General features: G+C 43.1%; 1 long non-coding RNA gene across 1 annotated transcript; it reads right to left on the reverse strand.

The window, feature by feature from the left end:
- Positions 1-7972: 7972 nt before the first annotated feature.
- On the reverse strand, positions 7973-10042 carry LOC112954266. Its single transcript, XR_003250680.1, has 2 exons — positions 10010-10042; positions 7973-8101 (listed from the first exon to the last, which is right to left on the reverse strand). It is a non-coding gene; the product is annotated as an uncharacterized LOC112954266 (long non-coding RNA).
- Between the last annotated feature and the right edge of the window lie 487 nt (positions 10043-10529).

Below are 10529 nucleotides of genomic sequence, written 5' to 3' on the forward strand. Positions count from 1 at the left end.
ATAAATTGTAGCCAATTTTCACCTCAACACTGGGTTAGCAGTATGTTACACCTTTAAAATGCAATCATATCCCTTCTCCTCCTGCCTAGACAGTCTGTCTGTGCAGCTGAAGGAATGTGGATTTACAGTCCTGGGAGGGCAGGGAAAGGGAGGAAAATAGCTCCCTAAATACTCCCTTTGTTTCTGTCTCAGTACAAAGAAACCTAGTCCAGTGTTACCAAGTTTTCTCCTTTAACTCAAAACCTAGTGATTCCTTATACTTTTAATCAATGTCCTGGCACACCTGCTACCTGACCCTGGGTGGACTTGATGGCATGTCCCACTTTGCCAGGGTCATCTGCAGGGTTATGGTGGCTACAGACATGATTGACTACGGTGGGCTAGAGATATGTCCCAAGTCTGCCTTAAAACATGACAAAAGGAAATATCTTCTCTAGTTGCCTGGAAGTTCAGGCAGGATTTTGAAGCTGCATGTCAACTCCCATCCTCCAGCTCAGATGTGCTGTGCACCACAGGCCAACAGCTCTCCATGAACATCTAGCTTGGTGGTGCACTTGGCTAGCACACATTCAAACTGTGCTCTCTTTTATAGATTTGGACATGCTAGATGATTTAGGTGCCTAAAAGCAGAAGGCTGAGCACAGAAATGCATAGGATTCTAAGTCCAAAGCTGAATATTCTTATTAAATGAAAATATCAGCTACTTATTTGCCACGATGTTACTGCTTAACTACAGTTTCCTCAGAAATAGTCTTGTGTGGGGCCCCTTACACCAGTGAAACTCACGTTCGTTTGCAATCAAGTTTTGCATTCCTTAACGAGGAGCATTTCTGAAAGAAAGGTGCGAGCAAATTGCTGCGCAGATCATGGGCTCAGCTGGGGCTGCAATTTGCAATTAAACACAAAAGCAGCTTAAATTAACCCATGCAGTCTCCTGAGGTGCTGCAAGGTGCCGAGAGCTCCAGGAATTAGCAGATCTCTCCGATAGGCTTGCTGACACTGACAAGGGCTGCAGGAGAGCAGCCTCACCCTCACCCTCTCCCTACTGAGCTAGACAAGTCTATCAGAGCACTAATTGCAGCTTGCAGTACTCGCACATCAGGGAAAAAAAAAAAAGAAATAAAACCGAATGAGTAGCACGTGAACAGATATAGGTGAAGAACATTTGCAAACATTAAGGCAAATTTTGTGTTTTCTTTTGCTCACTTGTACCTGCATGCTCTATTCTATCTTGATTCAGTCTGAGCAGACTGAATGAACCAGATATAGTGCACAGTTAATCAAGTACAAGAAAGAAATGCCCCCTGCTTTTTTAAGACTACCTATGCATTAAGTTTGGTATAGAAATTGAAGGATGTAGCACTAGTGCTCAAGGCTGTCTTGGGGGGGGAAGGTAGAGGAGCACCTTTGCTGTAGAAAGGTCAGTAAATGTTGTCATGTCAGTACTCATAAACGAAGTGTTGCAAAGGTTGTACGGGTTACAGGCTAGTGCAGAAAGTTGTAAAACTTCATTGAAAGGACAAGCGATTTACTCATATTTGAAATTAAATCTAAGGCAAGGCTGCCCTCTAGGAGACTCCATCGAGGACCTTTGCACTTCAGATGTAGCTGGTAATGATATAACTAAATACAACGCTATGTTTACAGTTTATTTCTAGACAAGCCTGGCCAAAAGAAAAATAAAGTACAATAAAAAATTCCACAATCACCCTGCCTTAGGTTATACCACAACGAATGTTAAGGAAGATGGGCACTCTGTACTTGTGCTTGGTTGAGGCTTGTTCTCAAAGCAGCAGCATGTGCTGAGCGGGAAACAAGGAGGCCCAAACGAAACAGTTCCTTTCCCTTCTAACACAGAACATGGCTTTTGATTTTGACACAATAAAAATGTTTTTTCATAAAAGATGCACGTGGCCTTGCTTTCAGAGTGCAGTTTTCCCACTCACCTGGTAGGCAACTGTGAAAATCTCTCCCAGGACGACTTCTGTTGTGCTGGCTTCACGAAAGCTCTACGGGTCACCACTGACTTGAAGGAAAAAGAATATAAATTGACATTTCAACTTGGGGATTGGCTGGAAGCAATAAATCAAACTATCAACCATGAAACAACTTTATACCCCAGGACAAAATATCAGTTTGTTCTGCTGAAATCCATCCCGCATTAAAAAGTCAAGTCAGCTTCCCAGGAGGGAAAGGAGGCCAAAGACAGATGCAATCTGCGAGGGGGTTATTTTTAAACCCTGCTGGGAAATACTTGTCAGGATCTTGTGCACGGGGCGCTAAGGCCAGAACTCCCACGGATACCAAAGAGGTCAGATCAGAGCATAGAGCTGTGGAAAGGAAATTGTGATGATATTGGTTGTTCCCTCTTAACACAAAGCACCCAAACCTCTGGATGAGTTAAGTCATCAGCTACGAACCTTTGGTTTGAAAGCCACTGCTAGCAGACAACACTGAGTTGATCCACATACTACTCACCTATCATAAGCTTTTTACTTACAGTCAAGCTGGTTCTGAGTAAAATTGATCAAGAGCCCTAATACAGTCCCACCACTCTCTAAAGATATTGTTCATAAAGAAGCCTTTCAGTCAAACCACACTAAAGGGGAAAAAAAGTATGAAAAAAAAAGGTTCAAATCAGCAAGCTGTCTGTACCTATGGAAGGAAGAAATCAGTGCTGCTCTGTGCAACCCAGCATAAAAAGAAAACGTAGTTTTATTCTCCCCTTTTTAAAGTGTTACTCAAAAACCAGCTCAAGCCCTCTGCAAATGGAGAACTTATGTTCTTACCTTGTCTTGGGGAAAATAGCGATGGCTCTGTCATTGATTTCAATGAGAGAAAAATTAAGACTCTCATGGCTTGTTAAGCCACAGATTCTGGATTATTTTATAGACAGCCATTAACAGCTGTAATTTCATCCAGCTGCTACATATTTGCGAGTGTTTTATGTTTATACTATAACATTAAAGGCTCTTCTTCCTCCTATGACATTCAACACCATCTCTCTTTATTGCAGGCTTCAGAAAAGAGCCCCTTTCCACAGAACCAAACGCAGTTCACACTACACGTGTTGCCAATTTTCCATCAACACAATAGCACATTTCTATGCCCTGAGGTGCCTCCAGTGAAGATCCTCCTCACGGCCTCCAAAGGCCAAGCTGCGAAAGTAAAGGACTCCAAATGAGCTATCGAGGTGCAGTCTTGAAAAGGACAGGGAAGCCAAAAGATAGGGCTCTGAAATTGGCCTAACGTGCCAACACTGAGCTGGTCCCCAGGCTTTAGCCCACCACCCACATTGCCATCCATCTGCTGCACTGCAGGTCCAATAGCTGCTTTCATTTCGAGTTATTTAGGAATCTGCTGGTTTTTAAGTGACCACCAAACACCCAAGAAACAGGTAGATTTTGGACCAGCTCCGCTGTGACAGCCTTCCATATGTCGCCTTTGCCAAAACTTCTGCATTGGCAGAACAGCTGTTCCCATTTGGTCTCATCCCATACACAGTATTCCCAATTCCTGGCAATGGGCATGGTGTGCAAACTCCAGTAATAACACAATCCAACACGCAAAGATTTTAAGTTACCTTTTCACTATAATATAACCTCTTCAGTTTTGTTTGAGTTTTGTTTGTTTGTTTTTAATACACAGGTCCCCAGGATACCTATCTCTTTCTCAGATAGGCTGAATGCTTTAACTTAATACATACCTCATATGTGGTTAAAAAATGACTGCAAGACTCTGAATATTTAGGCTTTGCTGCTGATTGAATGGGATGATCTGGAAGAATTTTTGTTTTCTATTTTGCAGCCTCTCCACTATTGGAACAGAATTTCAAGTATTCACATCATTAGCTACATTTTAAGACTGATAAGACATGGACAGTTTTACTTGGAAGCAGCAAAGCAGGGTTTGGACAAGTTGAACATCTGCGATGGACAAAACAAGGACAAAGATAGAAAAGTGTATTCAGAAACTGCCAAAACACCTTTGCCTCCTTCCCACCTCCACATGTCCAAAGCAGTCTGGGACCGTAGCCACCTAATTCTTCCCTGGGAAGAATTAAAATCAGCCCCTTATATCATCCTATTATAACTCATCAATTTAATGGCAGCTATCATTCATCAGCTCTAGGCCTGAGCTGATAGCAATTTGGGGAAAATATATCCAACATTTTCTAGATTCTCCTGCAACTCTCTTGGGTTGAACATGGGAGGTTTCCTCCAGTTTGCCACAAAACAATTCTTCATTGAAGAACATCAAGGCACTTCATCAACACACTTTTCTTGGCAGTCCTTCAAACGCACTGTCGCAGGGGGTGATAAGAAAAGAGAAAGTTATGGAAGAATAACCAGGTGAATTTTGCCAGAGGAAGAGTGTTTGGTCCCTTTTGGTGTCCAGAGGGTGATAATCCCCTGGATGCCTTCATGGAGCTACACAGCAGGGTCATGCAGTGAAGCAAAGGTGCCTCTTTGTGTGGGCAGCCCTGACTGAGTTTCATCAGCCACAGCAGCCTCTATTGTGAACTATAGCTAATTTTAAAGAAAACCAAGTTGATAATTTCATGCCCCGTTAAACTAGTAATTCCATTGTGCCTTGCTGGACTTGGGCAAGGCTGTTCTCATCTCCACCCAGTTTTCCTCAGCCTCCAAGCCATCACTGCAAAGTGGTATTAATTAAATACAGATGTTCTCCTCCTCAAAGTGCTGACTAAGGAATGTCAAGTCCTGTCTCCTCGGACACTATTAGGGGCCCCTTCGGGTTATCTAAACACTTCCAGAAAGTACTGCAGTGTACTGCAAATTGCAGAGCTACGAGTGGACACTCCAGGCTCTCTTATCCCTAAGCTTCCAGGCATGTTGCAAGCGCTGCAGTGCCTCCAAGGATATGTCTGGATGTGCTGATATGGGCTCACTCCCTGGACAGCTAAAGCCAGAACACGCTATTTCCAGCAGCCTTTGGCACTGACAAGAAACAGGAGAGCAACCTGCATCCTGGCAGTATAATGGAGACCTCATACCACGTAGGAAGATGCTGCTTCTCCTATAGCTGCTCTCTCGGAGAGGGAAAAGCCATTCACAAAGCAGCTGGTCTGAACATCCAGCTAATGGAGCGAGGAAATCACTCTGCGAGGGGAGGTGAAAGGAAATTTTGAGAGAGACATTCCCCACAACAACAGTTCAATTTCAAGTGCAAATTCTTCAGCACACAACGGTTTGGTGGAAAGCTTCAAGAAATTGGCCAGAGATCCTGCCACAGGCTTGGGAGCTCAGCTGTGAAGAGAGCACATGGTTTTCTGAACATCTAAATGGAAGGCAGATCTGATGTCAGCAAATAGCACCACTACTCAGAGGGGACCCTTGCTGGACCCTTCCCAGCCTGGAAGCTGCAGCAGGTCTCCTCTAGGCCCGCTTTGCATTCAGTTCCCTAGGAAAGGGCATGCCATTTCTTTAAAAAAAAAAAAAAAAAAAAATCAGCTTTACGTTTTCTCCCATGGTTGCCTCTTTCAGTTTATACAAGTTGCTTAAGCCCTCACTTTTTAAAGCACGTTTCTGAGCAGTTATTATAAGAACAGCATCACCTGTCCTGCAAGCAAAACAGAGTTCTTCAGGTTTCCCACTTGCAATGGCAAAAGCTCCCCTAGCAGAAGGCAGACACCGGCTTTGGGCTGTAGCAAGTTTCTCCACCACAATCTTTGCTGTTTTCACTCCCAACTCTATCTTGTTCTCTTCTCCTTTGCATTACGGAGACTGGCATGTTAGTGAGCTCACATTTACAGAGCTGGGAACCTCATCACGATGTTTTATCCTGTTGCTGACCACTTAGCTAGTTTTTAATTTAGAATATCATTTCAAAGACAATTCCTCAGTGTAATTGTATAATTTCACGCCTGAAAGGTATTTCAAATCTCCTTTTAATTTTCAGTGGTGATTTCCTAGCTCCTTGGAGCTGAATCAAAAATTTAGGAAAGTCTTTCTTCCTGAAAGTTTCTTCCTAAAGAAAAATGTTCTATATACCATAGCTAGGTAAGATGATCAGTCAATGCTGGCAAGCTGTAGGGAAACCCAGACTCCTGGTTTTCTTGGATTCGTTCCTGCATCCTGTTGACTTTCCCCCATTCTCCTGCTCCTCCAGCAAGGCAGGACACGGGAGAGAAGTCCCATTCAGATTTTGTTCTTAGCTTTTCTTTATCCTTCCAGTTCATATTACCCACTTCCCAAGGAAAAAAAAAAAAGATGTGTTTAAGCTTATAAATCTCATCTCTTTGTGATCAATAAGAATTTCCCATCCAAATCTTGGAAGGCAAATTTGAAACCTTGCATCATCTTCCCACTCCCAAAGTCAACAAGTTCCTGTGAAATGTCACAGGACCTCAACTTGCCTGCAGCACATCCATGAAATACTCCATGAAATACTTTTGGAAAGGCTTCCAAAGGCCAAGAGAGAAACCGGGGATATAACTCTCCCTTGAGAGCTTCTCCTTCCATCTGAAGTGGATAATCTATTTTGTCTGAGTCTGAGGACAAACATTTTCCCCTCTGAGTGCGCAGACTTTCACTGTTGCTAGCAAATATATGGACCTGCTGGCAGGCAACTATATAAATGACTATTACAGCAGCATCCCATACATCCCTTGCAAAAGAGGCTCTCAAAAAGGCTTTGTTTTTTTTACATCATTTCACACCATCTGACATAAGACACATTCTTTGTGCTATTTTTAGTAAACTAATCTGTGTTTGGAGGCAATTTTCCCCCTCGGATATTTCTGGATGTTTGATAACTGACACAGCCCCCACAAGCTAATCATTTGTCATCGTTCACCACAGAAGGTCACTTAGGACCATTTTAGCACCTCCCAGTACTTAACTGTCTAGAAGAAGTGATCGTTCTCTTTGAAGTTCAGCAAAGAGCTGGCAAGAAGTTTCCAGGACCAATTATTCCAGACTACTGGTTTCCTATTAGGTCACAGGAAAGCATCAGCTGCTAGTTGGATTTTCCAGTGTGTGCAGGTGCCAAGTAAGAGGACAAACCTCTGGGAAACCAACCTCACTTGGATTTGTGGCTGACAGCCTTCTTTTTCATCTGCTAAGGATAGTCTCTGGATTTGCCTAACAATGAAAAGAAACACTTAGACTATTTCTGAGCATTATATGGTGCAAGAGAAATTGATTCTGGTCTATAAAAAGGTTACTTCTTATCACGGACCCTATATAAAACCACTATGATGTTTGCAATTATCCTTAAGATGTTCATTTTATTTGTTATCCTGCATTCAAAGACATGTATCATTTTAATAACCATGTTTAACTGGTATACATATTTTTTCAGTACTTTAATAGGATTTCTCTTCTGTGACGAACCATGAAATGTAGTATTTTTTTTTTCCAGAAAGAGTGTGAAATTTGTCAGCTTTATCAGCAATTTGTGCAGAACTTGCTTCTTGGATTTAGTGTCTGACTAACTCAATGCCTCCTTCCCACATTTAGTCTACCAGATTAGAGTGTTAGAAAACACACAGTTCATCTTCTTTTCTTAAAATGGTTGTTGCACTCGTGGAACTGATACATTTTATTGTGCGTGTGTATGTTTATATTTAATTGCTGAAGCTTAATGAAGAGCATTATGCCTAATTCTCTGCTGGAGTGACTTTATTGTGCTTCCTGTACAAGCACACAGTTATAATACCCAGATGTCTAGGAGCCATGGATACAGCTTAAGATCCTGAAGCTATACAAACCAGGGGAACAAAAAGATCCCTGCCCCAGGAGTTCAGGAACAAAGCAAAAAACAAGGCCACAGGCTGGCACAGACCAGCACTTTTAAGCAAGACCCTGTTGGCATCATGACCAGTAACAATGCCAAACCACCAGAGACCTATAAATAGGAGATTTTGCCCATTTGGAAGATCCCCAGTATGCAAATACCTTGTTATTTGTAGATTTGGGGCTTATTCGTCTTCTGCAAGAACAACCTCCAGAAAATAAGCGTGTTCTGATGATTGCCCCAGACTATAATTTAGTCTCGTATCTGCAGGTTTCAGGTTTTGTTCGAGTACATAATGGTTCGGTGGAATGCTTCCCGGCAGTCCCTCCGTGCACACTCCCTAATAACAGAGAGATCATTTATTGGAGAGAATGAACACGTTCTTGCATAATCCTCTTTTGTATGAGAAGTTTCAAGGATATGAAAGCAGCAATTATCCTCACCTTGGCTAATACAATTAAGAAATTCCAAAGTACCAAGAAGAAGCTGGAGCAATTAGACTTTGAAAATCATCTAACTATGAATTGTCATTTGCCAGCAAGCTATAGTTAGATCAAATTAAACCAAAAAATGCAGGGAATGATCTAAAAGAAGTCAAAGGCAGTGGGGTGGAATCTCCACTGCAGTTTGGAGCTGGATCCAAACCCCCCATGAGCAAGGACCACAAATTATAGGCATTTGGGAGCTGTAAGGGGACTAGACACTAAACATTTCTGCTAACCTAGGCAGAAATATTCCATTAGTTTAGTGATAACTGTGGAACTAATTATGTTCTCAATCCAATCCAAAAATGTCTCAGGTAACATGAAAAAAAATCCACTTAAGTCTCTACTGCTGACTCCAGCTTCTGTGCAAGAAGTAGGCTGGCCCTCACAACGGGCTCAAATCCTGAACAATTTGTCTCTGATACCATGTTAAAAATTCCCAACGGATTGTTAAAGTTTAAGTATCATCAGCAAAAAACAAAGCAGTCTTTCCAATGTATGTATTCCTGGCAAGGCCCCAAGATAAGCACTGAGACAAAGTAAGGCAGCACAAGGCAAAAACATGATCACAGAAGAGCTTGGGCCACCTAGTAAGTGTGATCCATGAGAATGGATGCCTTTCTAGGAGACATTCCATGTGGCCAGTTTTGCTCAGCAGCAATGGGGACCCCTTGAGAATGCTGCCATTTTTAGCACCCAGTGTCTAGTTAACACAATACTACATTTGAGGGTGCTTCAAATGCTGTGACAGGCAGCAGGGCAGAAGTGTTAATCTGAGTGAAGCTCTAATTCTGGCAAAGGTTTGGGTCAACATTATTCCTCTACACAAGAATATGAGTCTTAGTTTATTACCTCTCCTTGGTATTTAACCTTCTTGTTTCTTTGGGCAAAATTACCCATTCCCTGAGAAATACAAGGGGAAAGGTATACAAGGGGAAAGGAATACAAATTCACTTCTCATTTCATAGCAGAGGCTTTCATGAAGCTGATGCTTTTTCATAGTAAAAAAAGGATCATCTTTGTAAAAATGAAAAGAGATTCTTAGTGCTTTTGAAAATAGGATTAAACAATAGTCTCAGCACTTATTTGTCTGCGTAGGCATGTTTACAAGAAGTTTCTACATCATTTCCCATGCTACACGTCCATTGGTATCTACTTTAGGAGAGAGAATATCATTAGGACACCAAAGAGCACTCTTTGTGCTCTTTAGAGTCAGTTCCTAATCCTGACAGGCTTTTTGCATCCCTGCTGCCCTTTATTTTCCCATAAAGTAGGGCAGTGTTTTTATCTCCCTATGCTTGGGGATTTTACAAAAGGGAAAATGTGCAGTTTGTGTATGGACAGAAATGAGGAAGAGCAATTTCTGAGGGGTCTAACGCCCGGAGTGCACCAAGCCAAGCCATCCTGGAGGAGAAAGGAAGGCGCCTGGTTCAGTTGGAGTGATCTAAACCTGGAAGAGCTTTATGACTTTCTGAGTTCAAAAGAAGCCATCAGCTCTGTTTCTTCAGCATCCTTGTCCAGGTAATTCCAGGGGGATTACCCCGAGCGGGGTCTGCAGGGCAGCAGCGCTCTGCAGCGTACACCAAGGGAGCTCCTCTTTGCTTTAATCTGGGAAAGGCAGCCTGCCAGCAGCAATGCAAAACAGGGCCTTTTCTGAACCAGCTGACGATAAGAAACCCCCTAAAAGGTGGTGCTGGGCTCAGCGACAGCTCCTCCACTTGAGACAATGGAAGATCTTGCAGACAGGAGCACAAGACACATACCAAGGAGAGGGAAGCTGTTGGAAGCCAGGTAGTCTGTGGTCTAAGAGCGCTGTGTTCAGGCCAGCTCTGCTGAGGAGGGTCCTGCATGTGATGGCAGGAGACTGTGCCCGAGCAGCAGCTGTGCAGAGCCAGCATGAGGACCGGGAAGTGAAGGGCTCCCCTGAAGATACACCTGGCTGCACGGATGTAAAGCCTGCCAGGTGTCCGACAACTGTCCTTCCCTACCACAAAAACACATTGATTTGCCAGAAGGAGTCAGCAATAATGGAAATGTGTCACTTAGGCAGCTCCCCCCCACATATCCCTCACTCACAGTCTCCCTGTCGTGCTGCGGGAGTCTCTCACATCAGGAGTAACTTTGGGACTAACTCCAGTTCAGCTCCACAAACCAGCCCAGCCAGCTCTGCCACAGCACCTTTCCACGCCAGCCCTACAAAAAGGCATTTAGAGATTAGGAGAAATCACAAAATACAGGGGCCACTCCCGGCCCAGGAAGCTTGACTTAGTTGCGGATATGTTA

This window comes from Nothoprocta perdicaria, unplaced genomic scaffold (genome assembly GCF_003342845.1).
Source record: "Nothoprocta perdicaria isolate Ctin4 unplaced genomic scaffold, notPer1 scaffold_11, whole genome shotgun sequence".
NCBI classification, from domain to species: Eukaryota; Metazoa; Chordata; class Aves; order Tinamiformes; family Tinamidae; genus Nothoprocta; species Nothoprocta perdicaria.